The 18,565-nt window shown below is 40.1% G+C and overlaps 1 protein-coding gene across 17 annotated transcripts in view; it reads right to left on the minus strand.

Moving 5' to 3' along the window:
- Positions 1-18,565, minus strand: part of FARS2 (phenylalanyl-tRNA synthetase 2, mitochondrial) — a 524,433-nt gene that overhangs the window by 484,919 nt on the left and 20,949 nt on the right. The gene's annotated exons all lie outside the window — the stretch shown is intronic.

Below are 18,565 nucleotides of genomic sequence, written 5' to 3' on the forward strand. Positions count from 1 at the left end.
TGGGGGAAAAAAAAAACTGTGAACCAGCCCCTGCCAACAAATGCAAAAGCTTTGAGTGACATGACACTGCACTCACTATCGGTGCCTTCATCCAGCTTCTTCTTCAGTCACCGTTTGATCAATGAATGACAGAAAGGTGAAGTTAATCACAGAGCAGCTTCTATTTGAATTAGGCTTAAACACCACAGGGAGGAAAAAGTATTTCTCCCTACACCGCAATGTACTGAGGCTGGCTCAGGAGATACTGAGCCTGCACTGGGGAGGAATAGGTGGATTTCACTTCAAGGTATAACAATAACACGTGTTTGTTCCTCCTGTGCTGCCTGATTTATACAGATGGGAAGAGCCAGGCAGAGAGAAATCCTTGCGGTCAGCCAAGTCCTGGGGAGTGTCTGGACAGCCCGATATGCCCTCCTCCTGGATGCCCCGCTACCTGGACAGCCACTCCCATCACACCAAGCCACTCACTCTGCTCACCGTTTCCTACAAACTGCCTGGTTTGGTTTTTGTGTCGTTGTTTCAATAATTATGCACATGAGCCTGTGCTTATCTTGGGAGGTAAGATCAGTTTCAGCTAGGAAGCAGCTTGAATTCTGCAATATTTTAAAACAAATGAAACTGATTTGAAAATATTTACCGTAGACTTAAAAGAGGTTCAGTGCTGTCACCTATTACGGAAACAAAGAAGAGTAAGAAATTTGCTTTCAAGGATTTAACGAGGCAGGCCTTGCAAGACTCAGAAATGAGGTATGGGCAATTACTATCATTTCATCAGTCCCATATTCTGGGGGTAGCACTAAGGCCAGTGTTTCTCAGTCCTGACTGAACATTAGAAATTCCTGGGAAGCTATTTAAAAATATCTCTGTCAAGGTGCCACCTCCAGAAATTTGTATTTGATTTACTGGAGGATGAAGGAAACTGGATGCCCTGACAGCAGTTTTACAAGATCCCAGGGACTCCAAGGTGCAGCCAGGACCATGAACCACGGCCTGGACTGGCCGTTCACAATTCCCGCCATCGTTAAGGTCCAGGATTCCTCATGCTGGTTCTCAAACTGTCAAGCGGTGTTCAAGATAGCCTTGGATTTCATGAAATACCCAGCACACTACCCATGAACCCATGAATTTCTTCCTTGTTTTTTTTTTTTTTTTTTTTTTTTTTTTGCTTTACGTTCAAAAGACTTTCTGTAATTTGAACTTTGACTAGTATATAATCATAACTTAAAAGGCTATAAGCACATTTAGATAATAACTATTAAATTTATCTACATTTCCCAATATCACTTTTATCACAAAAATCACTTCATATGAAAATTTCATTTCAAATTAATTACTAGGATGTGTCAAAATATTTAACAGAAATAAAAATATTTTGCAAAGAAGTAAAAAGCAAGAAATACTGGCCATTTTCAGAAAGATCCTAAAATTATCTTCACATCTTCTACAGAAAGTTTTGCTAAGACCAGTTCAACAGCAGGCGAAGATATAACTTCAGGCCTTTATGCAACATCAGATTTTGCTTTATAGTTTTGCTGCTAAGAGTCTGAAAGAATGACACACATATGTTATAAGAAGACTGGTTAAATGAGGTGGCAAAAAGTCTTGGTGTGATGTTAACTGTCACGTGTTTCAAAATTATGGACAGAATCAATTCTAAAGCTGCTTAAGGAAGGAAAAGTTCAAGTACAGGACTTTTTTCACCCTTCTTTCTCATGTCAAAGGGGCTTACCAAGGGAAGCTCTGCACACAGCTCACGCATAGTCATGAGTTGTTTCTGGAGATCTGTGATGTGGAGATAAAGGTGGCAATTATTTTTCCTGGTGGCATTTACATCATCCTGCTGAATTCAGGGACACATCACAGCTGTGCTGAAAAGAAATGGCAAGGACACACTTCATGGGGGCAACAGGCACAGATGGGTGCCCTCTGCCATTCCACTCAGCTGTCTGACTCAGGCCTGATGACCGTGGTTCCATCCTGGTGGCACATTAGAAGCCTCTGGAGCTTTTTAAAGACCTTATTGCTGCGCCCCATCCCTAGAGTTTCTGTATCTTTGGTACAGGTAGAACCCTGGTATCAGTATTTTTTCAAAGGTTCTTGGCAGTCTAAAGTGAGGCCAGGATAGCTAACCAGTGCCAATGAAGCTAGAAGGTTACCTATCTGCCAACTCATGTGGCAGGAAATAACTCAAGGGACACAGAACTAGATGAAGACAGGTCTGACCTCTGGGCTTGGTTAGATGATTCAAACCTTGGTCTCTAATCTAGACAGAAATATAAAGAGAAGGCATGTGAGAAAAGAGCTTGAGCTCACAGTCATCCAGACAAGAGTTCAAATCCCAGCTTCACCAATAACTAGCTGTGTAACCTTGGTAAATTTGTGGAAGAGTTCTTTCCGCCTTGGTTTTCCCAGATGTAAAATGAGACTCAATTATATCTCATCCAGGTTTTGCCAAGATTAAAATGAACGAGATGTAAAATTAGTGCAACAGGTATTCAAAAGTAAGAGCTGTGTCAACATCTGAGCAATCCACATGAGCTATGGCAATAAAGAGAAGCATCCTGTAGTTCAGCCCTTCAAACATAAGAAGCATTCAATAAATCATTTCTCAAACTTTCACAACTTTCACAATCTCCAAATTTTTCTCCAAAAGTCTCTCGAGGCTAACATGTGGAGACAGCATAGCTTGCTTGTTGAAACAAAATTGCCAGTAATGCCAAACTCTGAAAAAGAGAAGTGATTAACTTGAATGTCAGAGCAAAGGAAAAATGCTCAAGAGCCTCAGCCCTACATCTAGGGAAGAATGGAATACTTAACTGCGGGGCAGAGAAGGAATCCAAATTGCAGAACAAACAAATCCCTGTGGCTTTAGAGTCCCACGGTCTTGGGTTCAAACTCCAGCTTCAACACTTCAGTATATCATACAGCCTTGAAGCTTTAGTGTATTCATTTGCTAGACAGGGATTCTGCCATCTTTCTCAGAGTTCTCATAAAAAGCGAAATGTAGAGAAAGAGCTCAGCACAAGGTAATGTTTGGCCAATCCGGCTTCATTTCCCTTGCCCTAGCTACATTTCGATCCCTGGTCAACAAGTTTCTGATTAATAATGCCTCTGAAATATTTATTCTTCATGAATCAAACAACTGTCAAACATAGTGAGCAAAAATTCACAGACAATCCTATTAAAAGTCACTAGAAAGGTATCTTTGGGAGAGTTATTTACCTTTTGGAAGTGGGCAATTAGAAAGGTAAGAAGAGGGTAAGATACAAATTCCGACAGAGATTATTTAATTCCATTGAATACTGACTTCAAGTCCTATATAACATTTCCAACGTCTGAACTTCAACACTATTGCCAAACAAAAATTGATTAAAAAGAGTAAGAATGATAATGTCATAGGTTTATTTCTTGCTCTTTCATGTACAATGGACTGTAATATCCTTCCAAATCTTGAAGTTGTCATCATCTGACCAGGTCTCAAAGGGGAACTCCATGGAGGTACAGATTAATTACTAAGCAGCAAACAAATCACATTACATTATGAGATTCATATAGGAAATCTGTATCAAATACTGCAACTAAATGACACAAAAGCTGAGATATGTGATCAATTGACAAACAATTGCCATTGGTTGACAGAAAAAAAACTCAACCAGTTTTCTACTTGAATTATAAACCTGGGAAATCTAGCAACCCACAGATGATGTTACATAATTATTATTATGTTTAGAATGAGACGGATGAGAAGTAGAGGTATATGATTATATAAACATCAAAATGACTTACTTTTTCCAGCAGTCTACAAAAATCCATCCGCATGCACTCTTCTGAAATATCACAACTAATAACATGTTACACGGGTTTAGCCGTTTAAGAGTGAATTGAGTATTTGGCACCGTAACTCACAACTGGTCATACCTCTCAAGCAGCTCTCAGACTACCAGGGAACCAGGAGTAAGAGATATGTAGGTTTGCAACTAAAACACAGGAAGTGACTACCCAACGTGGGGAAATAGAAGAAGCAACTAAGAACAAAGATTCCACAAAAAGTGAATCTTCAGTGGTTGACCGCTCACATCATTAGACACTGTGCGTATCTCTTCCCAATTCTTTGGTGCCTTCATGTTGGCAGCCTGAAATTGAGTGTCAATACACCCACCATGGCCAAACACTGCAAATCAGCCTCTCTCTCTACAAACCAGTTACTGAACATCTACCAGCGTACCAATGATCTTAATGGCAAAGTTCTACTCGCCAAGACCACATGTGCAAAGGACTAGAAGCAAGAGAGTGTGAAGACTATCAAAGAGCAAGTAGTTCGGGATGAATGAAGTGTAGAGAACAAATGGGGTGGTAAAGAAGAGGAAGACAAAGGGAGTTTGGGGCTACATATTGAGGAGCTAGTAATACTTATTTTTACCCTAAAGAAAAAGTAAGATCAATATCATTAGAAGAGTAATAATAATGACATGTGTGTTACAAATATCACCCTGGAACTCACAGGGGAGGTGGGGCTGAAGGAGAAGAAGAGCAAAGATACACCACCTTTAATGTCTATAACCTATCAGTGAGTAACTGCCACAGTGAGGTAGGATTGAGGAACAAAACAAAAAAGCAACAGGCATTACATCACAATATACAAAGCTTTTAACATAAGCCACACTGACCTGAACCTCAAAAACTCAGGAGCCCCCGGACTGTGATAAATAACCAAACCAAAATGGAAGCTGCACAGTGACTATTTTTGATAAAAAGAAACTGCCAATCCAGAGATGAGGAATTACCAGAAAAGAACCAAATCAAAGACTATCCATAAACACTAGTAGATGAAAACAAAATTTAAAATATAAGCAGAAAAGAGGAAGAGCACATTGCTCAGAACAGAAATTACCCTAAGGAGGCTAAGTGTTGAGACAAATTGCTATGCATAATCTAAAGATAAAGGTAAAAAATAAAAAGGCCAGGCATAGTGGCTCACGCCTGTAACCCCAGCACTTTGGGAGGCCAAGGTGGAAGGATCACTTGAGCCCTGAAGTTCCAGACCAGCCTGGGCAACATGGCAAAACCCTGTCTCAGCAACAAATACAAAAATTAGCTGGGCGTGTCGGTGCATGCCTGTAGTTCTAGCTACTCAGGAGGCTGAGATGGGAGGAAATCTTGAGTCCAGGAGATTGAGGCTGCAGTGAGCCGTGAGCATGCCAGTGTGCTCCAGCCTGGGCAACAGAGAAAGACCCTGTCTCAATAGATGATAGATAGATAGATAGATAGATAGATAGATAGATAGATAGGCAGGCAAGCAGGCAGGCAGGCAGGCAGACAGACAGACAGGCAGGCAGACAGACAGACACAGTAGTCTTGGGAGGGGCAAGTCAAACAAGACATACCAGAGATTTTTTAAAAAGAGACATCTTAAGACAACAGAAGATAAAAAATATATTGGTACAGCTCAAAAAATAGAGGAGAAAAATGACACTAATTCAAAATGACTGTGATATTAGAAGTAACAAGATGTTAAGTAAGCACAAATAAAAATCCAGTCAAAAGAAGGGAAGACGAGCCTGAGAAACCTCACCAAAAAAGATGAAAAAGAATAAAAATACAAGTGTAACCAGAAGGAAGATGCTGGTATGTAAGACAAAAGAGATCTAGCTTCACATCACGTGCTGCTAAGGAACAACAACAAAAAAAATAGAAAAATATTCAAAGACATTGTAGAAAAGAGATCTCTTCTAAATTAAAATAGCAGACTATGCTCCAAGGAAAATTAATATGTAATGATCGACACTACTGAACTTCAGAGAAAAAGAATTCATCACACGGGCTCAGAAAGACAGTAGAGTCACTCAAAATATGGAAACTGGAACCAGATTCCGTATGATTAGGCAGAAAAAGCTAGTCACCTAGAAAACAGAAAAGTCAGGCTGGTATCAATTTTAAGGCTGGTCGGTGTTTCTTGGAGTACAAAGGTAACACATATTCTCAAACATCCGATAACTCGAGGACATAGTACTGATAAACCCTTCCTTGAAAAAAAAAAAAAGTTGGTCAAATACACATCCAAGAAATGGAAAACTCTTTGAAAAGAACTGGTTGGTAGGCACAGATGCCACTTAAAAGAGTACAGCTAAACAACCACTGGAGTTACTGGGAACAGCAGAAAGTTCAAGTTAAAAAATCAAACAACATAAAAATAAATCAAAGGGTGGAGCAGGGAGGGAAGGTGGGAGGAAGTACAAATGCACCCCTTTTATTCATCTTTCAAAGCAACCACATAGACCAGCTAAAACCAAAACTTTCTTTCAAAAAAGATCATGACCCGACCATCAGTGTTTCATGATTGGTTTGAAGTTCAGCAATACCTTCATTTTCATAATTTCTCTCTCTTCTGTTACATTTAAGTAAAATTAAATATATTTATTAAAAGTAAAAACACCATGCGTGGTATGATCTTATCTTTGTAAAAGACTTTCTAGCCATCCACGCTTCCATTGATAGACACAAAAATTCAGAGAGGTGGCCGGGCACAGTGGCTCATGCCTGTAATCCCAGCACTTTGGGAGGCCAAGGCAAGCGGATCACATGAGCCCAGGAATTTGAGACCAGCCTGGGCAACATAGTAAAACCCTATCTGTAAAAAAAAAAATTAAACAAATAAATAATACAACAATTAGCTGGCTATGGTGGCTCACACCTATAGTCCCAACTACTCAGGAGACTGAGGTGGATGAATCCCTTGAGCCCGGAAGGCAAAGGTCTGCAGTGAGCCAAGATCGTGTCACTGAACTACAGCCTCGGCAACGGAGCAAGACCTTGTTTCAAAAAAGAAGAAAATTCAGAGGGGTAATCTCATCTTGAATTGTAGTTCCCATAATCCCCAAGTATCATGAGAGGGACTCGGTGGGAGCTAACTGAATCATGAACGCGGTTTCCCCCACGCTATTGTCGTAATAGTAAGTTCTCATGAGATCTGATGGGTTTTTTTTTGTTTTTTTTTTTTTTGAGATGGAGTCTTGCTCTGTCACCCAGGCTGGAGGGCAGTGGCACGATCTCTGCTCACTGCAAGCTCCGCCTCCCGGGTTCAGGCCATTCTCCTGCCTCAGCCTCCTAAGTAGCTGGGACTACAGGCGCCCGCCACCATGCCTGGCTAATTTTTTTGTATTTTTAGTAGAGATGGGGTTTCACCGTGTTAGCCAGGCTGGTCTCGATCTCCTGACCTCGTGATCCATCCGCCTCGGCCTCCCAAAGTGCTGGGAGGCGTGAGCCATTACAGGCGTGAGCCATTGCGCCCGGCCGAGATCTGATGGTTTTAAAGAGGCTTCACTCTTTGCTTGGCTCTCATTCTTCTCTCTCCTGCTGCCTTGTGCAGAAGGATGTGTTTGCTCCCCCTTCTGTCATGCTTGTAAGTTTGTTGACGCCTCCCCAGGAACTACGAGTCAATTAAACCTCTTTCCTTTATAAATTACTCAGTCTCAGGTATGTCCTTACAGCAGTGTGAGAACGAACTAATACAGGTGATTAGAATGATGTTTACCAAATATTAACCACCATTATTTCTAGACTATAAGACTTGGGGTGGCTTAATTGTCTCCCACTTCTTTTCCAATGTGTTTGGATTTTTAAATAATGAGTGGGTATCATTTTCACAAAACCTGTATGTCAGAATGTTAAATGGAAGTTTTGAATGAGGTAAAAATAAATAAATGCCACATAACAAAATGTACAATTTACAAAGGTAATGGGTGAAAATTATTTCTGCCACTCTAGGACTATAATCAGTCCAAAGAAGATACCAAAAGCAGTCAGAGTGTTGAAAGGAGAAGGATTTTAAAAGGATTCCTTCAGAGGAAGCTTGGTGGAGCCCCTGGCCTCAATCCAAGGGAAGGGGAGAAAAGTGTTGGCCTCCTAAGCTCAAGAAGTTTCAACCAACCCCCTGGGGAAGGACGCTGATGTGTGCTCCATGCAATGGGGTAGACCATGAACATGCACCCAACAGGCACTATAAACCTGAGGAAGGGCCAAGCATGAGCACAGAGGACTGCGCCAGTGAGGTCACTGCACCAGCCAGCAGTAGGCTGTCTCATGGGCCAGACAAGGGCAGTACAGGAGACAGCCAGCGCTAAGCCACCGTAAGTCTTGCCCAAGAAAGCACCTGGGCAGGTTGGAGAACATCAACAATAACATTTCTTCTGTGGAAGGGACCTCTGAAGAGCCAGGAGCAAAGGGAGATATAGCAAGCCAAGGAAGAATCACCTAATTCAAGGAAGATGGAGTTGGAAGGATCCAGTAGGGGTCTTCTGAAGAAAAAGCCTAGAATACCAAGCCACCCAGCTAACATGGAACTGTTGTGGTCCTTTACTCTCCTCTCCCAACTGTTCCCCCCGGCAGTGGCCTAAGTGGTAAACAGCCAGCTCAGGGGAAAGGGATAAGTAGAAAAAGAGGAAAAAAGCCAGCCATACACCCCAACCCTTTCCCATCACAAAATCCTTTGCAGGGGGAGTGGATAGGGATAGAAGTTTTCATCCAGAGGCAGGAGATGATTACCCTGAATGACCACATTTCTTTTCTAGTTGAAAGATCTCAATTGGCTTTATTAGGATTCTAGAATCACACACTTCATTTCATCAAATAAAATAAGTGTTCCTGAACACAATTTTAAAGGCATGCTGGAGAAAAAAAAAATTGTGTTTGATTGACATTTCATGGCTTGTGCCAGGTCCACATACTGGTTATATATGCAATATCACCAAATAACAAGCAGAAATGTAGACAGCTAGCCAGGTGCACATATACCTACAAGGTTTCTTCTTTACACGATAAATTAGTCTACAAGTAAAAGCACGTCAACAAAGCAGAGTAGGGAAATAATTGGAACTGAGAACTATACAGCAGACCAATTAGGATATCACAAAGCAGTGAACACAAAATCTAGGCTAAGTAAGGAGGGAAGTAAAAATATGAGAGGGATATGGTGTAATGCCCAAGCTTGTTTTTACTAACCTTGTTTTTAGGCTTGTTTCCACCTGAATGGACTCTCTCTTAGCTAAGAGAGCCAGACAGACTCCATCTTGGCTCTTTCACTGGCAGCCCCTTCCTCAAGGACTTAACTTGTGCAAGCTAACTCCCAGCACATCCAAGAATGCAAATAACTGATAAGATACTGTGGCGAGCTATATCCACAGTCCCCAAGAATTCATCTAATTGATAATGCCCAAAGCCCCGCGTCTATCACCTTGTAACAGTCTTAAAGCCCCTGCACCTGCAATTGTTTACTTTCCTGTAACCATTTATCCTTTTAACTTTTTGACTACTTAACTTCTGTAAAATTGTTCTAACTAGATCCCCCTGCCTCCCCTTCCTAAACCAACGTATAAAAGTTAATCAAGCCCCTTCCTCGGGGCCAAGAGAATTTTGAGCGTTAGCCGTCTCTCGGTCGCCAGCTAATAAAGGACTCTTAATTCGTCTCAAAGTGTGGTGTTTTACTAACTCGCTCGGGCACAACAATGGCACAATGAAAAGGCAGGAAGGCCAATGGATTGTAAATCCTAGCAGTTTCAAAGAACTGCAGAGTAGTGGGAGCAAAAGGAGTCAAATGAAATCTAAGAATATCAGTGTAAGAGAAAGGCTTAAAATTGAGGTTATGGAGGAAGTTCAGTCAATAAACCGTGTCTGACTCCAAATCCCAGCCAAGCCACTCACTGTTCATGTTTCGTCCTTCTACAGGATTGCTATGAGTATTAAATAAGGTAACACCTGAAGCAGCTACCTAACACCCAACACATAATAAGCACTCAGAGTAGTCCCACTAATGCAGATGGGAGCTGAGGAGAGCATGAACCAGGAACATCAGAGGGACAAGGAACAAAGACAACCAGAACAGAACCACACACAATTTTTTTTTTTTTTTTTTTTTTTTTGAGACGGAGTCTCACTCTTTCGCCCAGGCTGGAGTGCAGTGGCGCGATCTCGGCTCACTGCAAGCTCCGCCTCCCAGGTTCACGCCATTCTCCTGCCTCAGCCTCCAGAGTAGCTGGGACTACAGGCACCTGCCACCACGCCCGACTAATTTTTTATATTTTTAGTAGAGACGGGGTTTCACTGCCACACACATTTTTAAATTCCTATTATCTAGCTTCAAATACAAGAATCCTGCATCATGAAAGAAATCCAATTTTCAGGGGAAAGAAGTAAGAAAATCAAGAGACATTAGTAAACAATGAATCTACAGCAAGATAAGGGTATTCCAGTGAATAATTCAACAGTCAATTAGCAAATACTTCTCGAATTCTATGCAAATAGTCATTGAATCCTATGCAAGGTGAAATCCCAGAATTTATCTCAGCATCTATCTGCTAATAATATATTATTCAGTACATAAACAAAATCAGAGCTGGATTAGAAGCAAAATAGAGTTTTATTGATTGCTCAGTCAAAAAAGGGTGGGAGCCAAGAATAACGTGACCCAGGAGCTGCCAATAGAATGATGAGAGGACATGGTTCTGCCACATGAGGGTAGATGAGAATATGCCATGTAGCCATGGAACAGACAGAAGCCATATGGTCAAAATGGGAGAAACATCCCAACCTAATGATGACCACACCAGGGATTCCCAGGCTATTTTAGCCTGAGGGTAAGTTTTAACTTTGAGAAAGTATCCAACCCCCAACAAGATCAGATATACAATTTCAATATCCATTGTGTAATTCAAAATTACTTGAAAGAATTAATGAATCACAGTAGCTTTTAATCACTGCATATTTTTATAATCACTACACTGCCTGCATATGTTTGAAAATGGGGAGGGCATACATAATGTTTAAAACTTTAAAACTCTGTTAAATCAACAGATGATGTTGGGAACACTCAGGGATTCATAAGCCCTTGTTTCTGTGGCTCCCACGGTTGCCTAGCACACAGGTTAGAGACCAAAGTTGTCACTAATTAAGCTGACAGAACCATAAGTCTTCTAAAATTCATATTCCCCAGTCTAGAATTGCAAAACCTGCAATATAGTAAGGAAAAAAAAAGCTGATATTGAAGCTGAAAAAATGCTTGCAAGGGATTCAAACGAAATACAAATTCAAAGCTCAAGTTTCCTCGAATGACCAAGTAGCAAACATTCATTTATTCATTGAATGCTTAGTGTATGCTTACTAATGATCACTCTCTATAATCACATGTAAAAATCTACACACCCATCGTACTTCTTCAAGCATAGAGCCAAAGAGAACAACCTAATTATTGGACAACCAGGGCTTGAAAACAAACATTTAGTGGTAAAAATGCTTACCCAGTGTAGAAGGATGCTAATTACAGACAGTAAGAATTAAACGTAAATAATTTTTTAGTTTTCCAAAACTGCTTTTAATTTGTACCACCAAATCAAATATGGCACGCCATAGTCTGGCAAATGCACACATTTTGGAATCAAACAGTCCTCAGTTCAAATATCAAATCTGTCATGTGAACTGGAGCCACTTATTTAAACTCTCTAAGCTTTGGTGGTGGTGGCGGGGGAAGAGAGGTGATTCTGTTTTTGTTCTTCATAAAATATGAGTAACAATGTCTACTTCGTTAAACTAGCATAAGAACCAACCAAGTAAGAATGTATGTCAAATGTCTTCTGCAATGCTCGGCAATCAATTAAAAACTGAGAAAGAAGAGAATTCAACATTGTCTGTGACTCTCAGGAAAATCTCCTACATGAGGCTCAAGACCACATCACACTGACATGTTATCATTTTTCTGTTTAATGGAAGACAGACTGAGTTAACAGACAATCACTATCTTAACCAAGGAAAGGCAGGGGTAGAGGCCCCTTCCAAAGCACAGATGGCAGAGCTGCAGCAAGGGGAAAAGACCTGAAGAGCCTGCAAATCCTTTGCTAAAAGTTCCTGTACTGAAATGCCCAACTACTTTCTCATGTTCCTGTTAACATTCAGAAGCTTTCTTTCAGAAGCCCAAACAATACAAAATAAGACCATGATTAAATAACCACATGCCCACAATTTCTGTATTAAGTAAGTGAACATTTCCCTTCCTCCTGCACCTTAGAACAGCCAGCTAATCATGCACAAAGAGATTCATCCCTGAAGCAGAGAACAACCCACAGCCCCGGTCTCCTACTGCCCAGGAAGCCACATCAGTTTGGGGACCCAGAGTGATCCACACAATTGAAGAATCAAACCTCTGGGCAGAAGGTGTTGAGGATGCAGCCATTCTGTAAAGAATAAAGGGAAAGTAAAGCTCTTTGATGAGCCTCCAATTCTTAGTTCCTGCAACTCACAAGGGTATGCAGATTAACATAGTCATCACAGATTATTGTTATCAAATAGAGTGACCATATGTCTCACTATCCCCAAGACAGTTCATGTTTATGCCTGTCATGCCAGCATAATTATTTAATAGCACCCACTTTCACTGATCTCAAATGTCCTGATGTAGGAAATAAATTATGTGATTATTATGTAAGTAATTTACCTAAAATGATGTGAAAAAACCTATGATACAGCTGTGAAATGAGACCAAATCGACAAAATCTTAGTCAAGTTTTCTCCCTTACTATCACATATATACAGCATTTACACTTATTTCAAAAATGTACAATAAATCATTCTAGACATAGTAAAACTAATACCAACAATCTAGAATTACAGCATGCTGAAACTAAAAAATTTATTTTAAACTACCTCCATTCTAAGTCAATAACTTGTGTCAATAATTCTTAAAACCCCCCCATTGAGCCTACTGTTTCGGAAAGAAAATAGGGTTTCCAAATGCAAAATGATTGTGACTAGTAACAGAGCTAAAATGATAGTCATTTCCATGCTTCTAGCTCTATCCGAAAGCATAAAATAAAAACATTCACTACTAGGGGCTCTTAACTTCAATTTATAAAAATAGTGCCAGCAAAGCTTAAGATAATATAAAATTATGGGAGAATACATCATAACACAAGAGATAAAGTATGCAAAATATGTATCACTCTTCTGAAGGAACTGACAGGATGTTTACTCAGATACTATGCTAAGTGACTATGCTACTCCCATTATATTTTCTATTGAGGCAAACAAAATTAAAGTCTGAAAGCCTAAAATCTAAACCTAAATCCTGGCCAGCAGGGAGCAATATAATCCAAACAAATGCAACAGAATCTGTGCTGTGGCTGAACACTTCCATGTTACCTAATATTCTTGGTGGTGACAGGGCAGGAGGATGAAAGATGCAGAAATCTAAAAATTCCAGGCTTATATTCCTTCATTTCCTCATTTAACAAAGGTTTACTGAGCACTTAGTGGGCACTATGCCTCTAGTGATGAACAAAACAGACATGGTCCCAGCTGTCATGGAATTCACATTCTGGTGGGAGAACTCAACATTAAACCAAGAACGTTCTATTATGTAGATATACTTCATACAATTCTAAACTATAAAAAGGTAAGGTAAAGAATAAGATGTCATAAGAAATAATAATAAAATCAGAAGAGTGTAATTTAAACTGAGGTTGGGAACATTCCCTGAAGAAGTAACATTTAAGCTGAGTAGTCATGACTGGAGTAAAGAGTATAAGAAAATATTGATTATTCAAGAGAAGGACCCTCATATACAAATGTCCTTCCGTGCAAAAAAGCTTGGCCTTATGTACACGTAACAAGCACAGTCTATCTAAGAAAAAGAAAAAAAAAAGAAAATATCCCAGTGCTTCACAAGTAGCAAAAACAAATAAATTGACAAATATAATAAATTCCAAATAAAGACTTTTGGCAAGGCTGAAGCAGGGAAGCTCTATTTTATTTTTGGCACTATATTGAAATATGTTGGGCCAGGCTCACACCTGTAAGCCCAACACTTTGGGAGGCCAAGGCAGGAGGATTGCTTGAAGCCAGAAGTTCAAAACTAGCCTGGGCAACAGAGCAAAACCCCATTTCTACCAAAAACAAATTTGTTTTAATTAGCTGGGTGAGGTGGCATGCACCTGTAGTCCCAGCTACTTGGGAGGCTGAGGCAGGAGGATTGCTTGAGTCTGGGAGTTGGAGGCTGCAGTGAGCCATGACTGTGCCACTGCACTCCAGCTGGGGTGACAGAGCAAGACCTTGTCTCAAAAAAAAAAAAAAAAAAAAAAAGGACATGGTGAGCTGCATAAAACAGGAAGACTAAATAATCGTGGCTGAAAACAGAAAGACATTAGTTGTTAACAAAATATGAAGTCCAGGCCGGGCGCGGTGGCTCACACTTGTAATCCCAGCACTTTGGGAGGCCGAGGTGGGCAGATCACGAGGTCAGGAGATCGAGATCACGGTGAAACCCTGTCTCTACCAAAAATACAAAAAATTAGTCGGGCATGGTGGCGGGCGCCTGTAGTCCCAGCTACTCGGAGGCTGAGGCAGGAGAATGGCGTGAACCCAGGAGGCGGAGCTTGCAGTGAGCCGAGAATGGCGTGAACCCAGGAGGCGGAGCTTGCAGTGAGCCGAGATTGCACCACTGCACTCCAGCCTGGGCAACAGAGCGAGACTCCGTCTCAAAAAAAAAAAAAAAAAAAAATGAAGTCCAGAGGCACCCAGTTCCAGGGTTCATTCCATGGCTCAGAAAAGCCAATGTTTAGGCTAGAATCTCAGATTCTCTTGGCCTTTCCTTCATGCACTTCTGCTGAGCTTCAAGCTTTAATATTACTTGCATTCCAAGCAGGGCAGAAGATGACAAAAGTAAGCTCTCTTGTGCAAATACTTACCTTTTAATAGAAAACAAAATCTTTCCTAGAAACCTTCCAGACAACTTCCTGTTGTCTCATTAACCAGATCTGTGTCTTGTGGCTATGCCTGGCTATAACAAACAAATATCTGGTAAAGACAGAATGGAATCACCACGAAACTAAGACCACATTACAATTCATTTCCAGGAACCAAGCACATGGCCACCCAAACAAAATCAGGGTTCTAATGGCCGGGAAGAAGTATGGTTGATACGGCTGATGGGTAGCCAACTAATACTATCTGCCAAAGTTACTCAATAATTTTTACAGGTAAGTTACAGTAGCTCCTCTGTCTGTGGAGGTTCCAAGACCTGCAGTTGATGCCTGAAACCGTGGAGCATATGAAACCCTAAGTACTGTTTACTACGTTTTTTCCTGTATGTGAATATCTATGATAAAGTTTAATTTATAAATTAGGTAAAGTAAGAGATTTAACAACAATAACTAATAATAAAATAGAGAACCAGATATAAATCCATACATTTACAGTCAATTTATTTTCCACAAAGGTGTTAAGAACATACAATGGGAAAAGAAACACTCTTCAATAAATGATGCTAAGTTCCTATCTCTCACCATATACAAAAATCAAATAAAAGTAGATTAAAGATTTAAATCTAAGACCTCAAACTATGAAACTACTACAAGAATACATCGGGGAAACAACCCAGGATATTGGTCTGGGCAAAGATTTTTTGTGAAGACCCCAAAAGCACAGGCCACCAAAGCAAAAAGAGAAAAATTAGATTACGTCAAGCAAAAAAGCTTCTGTAAGCAAAGGAAACAATCAACAAAGTGAAAACACAACCCAGAATCTCCCACAGTATAGGAGAAAGTATCTGCAAACCATCCACCTGGCAAGGGATTAATAACCAGAATATATAATGAGCACAAACAACTCAATTAAAAAAAAACACACAATCTGATTAAAAATTGGGCCAAAGATCTGAATAGACATTTCTCAAATGAAGACATACAAATGGCCAGTAGATATATGAAAAATGCTCAACATCACTAATCATCAGAGAAATGCAAGTCAAAACCACAACGAGATATCATCTAACCCCAGTTAAAATGGCTTTTATCAAAAAGGGAATAAAAGATGCTTGCACAGATGTGGAGAAAGGGGAACCCGTGTAAACTGTTGGTGGAAATGTAAGTTAGTATAGCCAATATGGAAAACTGTGTGGAGGTTCCTCCAGAAACTAAAAATAGAACTACCATATGTCCAGCAATTCCACTGCTGGGAATATATCCGAAAGAAAGGAAATCAGTATTATCCAAAAGATACGTGCATTGTAGTCAGCACTCCCATGTTTATTGCAGCACTGTTCACAAAAGCCAAAATATGGAATCAACGTTAAGTGTACATCAACGGATGAAAGGACAAAGAAAATGTGGCATAAATACACAATAGAGTATTACTCAGCTATAGAAAAGAATGAAATTCTGTCATTTGCAGCAACATGAATGGAACTGGAGGTCACTATGTTAAGTGAAATAAGCCAGGCACAGAAAGACAAATACCGTATGTTCTTACTCATATGTTGGAGCTAAAAAAGTGAATCTCATGAAAATAGAGAATAGACTGGTGGTTACCAGAGGCCAACAAGGGTACAGGGTAGGAGGGATGCAGACAGGCTGACTAATAAGTAAAAATATAGCTTGATAGAAGAGATAAGACTTAGTGTCTGACAGATCACTGGGTGACTATAATAATCTATTGCATATTTCAAAATAGCTAGAAGAAAACAATTTGAATGTTTCTAGCATAAAGACAAATAAGGTGATAGATATCACAATTACACTAATTTGATCTTTACAAATTATATGAATGTATTAAATTATCACATGTATCCCAAAAATATGTACATCTATTATGTATCAATAAAAATAAATAAAAGAATCTGAGACAAGAAAAATACAAACCATTATAATCATAGTTTTTCTGCCTGTTCTCTGCATTTTCTCCTTGATTTGATAATGCAACTGTTTGTGATATCATTTCTGCATAAGATAGTCATTATTATTATTTTTTGGAAAGAAAAAATAAAAATCCATCATTAATTCAACAAGAAAAACTAATAATAAAGTAGAACAATTATAACAATATACCTACTGTAATAAAAGTTATGAAAAAGAGAAAGAACATGGTCTCTTTCTCTCTCTCAAAGTATTTTATCCCACTGCACTCACCCTGTTTCTTCTTGTGATCTGTCCATAACCAAAATCGTGATCTTGTGGTAACTGAGAAGGCAACAAAGTGACTAACGGGTGGGTAGTGTGTATACAGCATGGAGACACTGGACAAAGGGAAGATTCATGCCCTGGGCAGGTTTCAACACAAAACTCAGAACGCACCCATTTAAAACATGCATTATTTCTGGAATTCTCCATTATATATTTTCAGAACACAGTTGACTCTGGGTAACTAAGAAAGCAAAACCACAGGTAAGGGTGGGGAGGGGGGGCCTTACTGTATTTGGAGCTTATGTGATTGACTGAGTCATTACACTATTAATATTTATTGATCATTTACTATGTGCAAAGCTAGATGTAAAATGTTGAAGAAACAACAGTAATCAAAAACAGACTTGGGAGGCCGAGGTGGGTGGTTTACAAGGTCAGGAGTTCGAGACTAGCCTGGCCAATACAGTGAAACCCCATCTCTACTAAAAATACAAAAATTAACCGAGCATGGTGATGGGTGACTATAGTGCCAGCTACTCGGGAGGCTGCGGCAGAAGAATCGCTTGAACCCTGGAGGCAGGGGTTGCAGTGAGCCGAGATTCGTGCCACTGCACTCCAGCCTGGGCAACAGAGCGAGACTCCGTCTCAAAAAAAAAAAAAAAAAAGACATAGTCTCTGTTCTTATACACAGCCTAATATCACAAAAAAATATTAATCAAATAAAGAAACATAACTTTGGCAAGATTGCTCTAGTGACCTTTGTTACCTTTTACAAAAAATAATTCCCCTTTCTCCCTAGGAGCTAGGCAAGTGGTTCAAGACCAAAAGAATCCTATCTCCTCCCTGGCCACAGTTATTGGTTCAGAAATGGATGAGTACATGACACAAGGAGGGCCAGTGACATGAACGGAGAGGACTGCTGGGCACTCTTGGTCCAGAAGCTCTCTCACTCCTCTAAGGTTCTGGAAACAAGCACCCCCAAATTGTTGATGATTTCCCATAACCAAGAGAGGACTCTGGCCAGACGATAAAATTGACATTAGAGAAGACAAAGTAGAGAAAAGCACAAAATTGAATCTTTGGCAACATCACTCAAACCAATCAACCCTAAAGCCCATCTGGCTTCTGAACTCTCAAGACACAGGAGACAATAAAGCTACTAGGTTTGTTTAAATCAATTTGACTTCGGTTTCCTGTTACTTGCAATGGCAGTCACTCTAAGCTGAAGAGCAATTCACAATACTAAGGGAGCTTAAGAGAGGAAGATGTACTCAAGTTAGAGAAGGTAACTTTGAGTAAGCATCTCTTAAATTGGGATCAGAAGAAGAATTAGGAAGGGAAAGAAGGGCACTCCAGGCAGCTGGATCAGCATTTGCAAAGGTCCCCAGGGTACAGGGGAAAGAGGTGAGTACTAAAGAATGAAAAGCAGCAAGCGAAAAATAAAAAGGTATGACATGGGACTGGAGAAGTGGGTAAGCGCCATACTCGTCAGGGTCTCATAGGCTGTGTTAAGGAATTAGACTTCATCCTAACAGTGCTGCAGGTTTTTGGAGAGAAGGTGGCATAAAAATTACTGTCAATAGTGTGGTGACATTAATTCATACATATCTAAGAAACATACCTGACCA

This window comes from Symphalangus syndactylus, chromosome 23, assembly GCF_028878055.3.
Source record: "Symphalangus syndactylus isolate Jambi chromosome 23, NHGRI_mSymSyn1-v2.1_pri, whole genome shotgun sequence".
Classification (NCBI taxonomy): Eukaryota; Metazoa; Chordata; class Mammalia; order Primates; family Hylobatidae; genus Symphalangus; species Symphalangus syndactylus.